This window comes from Topomyia yanbarensis, chromosome 3 (assembly GCF_030247195.1).
Source record: "Topomyia yanbarensis strain Yona2022 chromosome 3, ASM3024719v1, whole genome shotgun sequence".
NCBI lineage: Eukaryota > Metazoa > Arthropoda > Insecta > Diptera > Culicidae > Topomyia > Topomyia yanbarensis.
Window position 1 is genome coordinate 348,467,650 of NC_080672.1, and position 502 is coordinate 348,468,151.

The following is a 502-nucleotide window of genomic DNA, read 5'->3' on the forward strand; positions in this document are numbered from 1 at the left end:
GCTTGCGTTCGATCGCTCCCCATTAGCGGTAAGAATTTCATTTTGTCATGTAGGTCAGTAAATGCGCATCGAAACACGTACACTCATCCAAATCGAACTCTTAACTTAATTTGGACCGCAACTCATCGCCAGCGCACCATTAGGACCAACGCAACTTTTATTTGGATCGACCAACTTATAGCGACTCATAATTTATTTATTTCGTTTTCATCTTGGCAATATTTTTCTAACACTCTTGCTTTCCCCATTATGTGCGGTCGTGCCGTTTTCCCACCAATCGTGTGACGAAGCGCGACGAAGGTGCGGGCGGGTGGCTAGTTGGGAATAGTTGCATCTTCTTCAGGATGTGAGAAGGGGAGAGAGACCTGAGCTGCTGGTGCCGTTGCTTGCACTTATGCAACACAATCTGAACAATCGATTTTGGCAGCCGGCAGTTTGATCGGGCTCGATGGTCTTGGCACTCTTCAGCTCCCATCAACGGGTGCGGGATAACGGGTAGGTT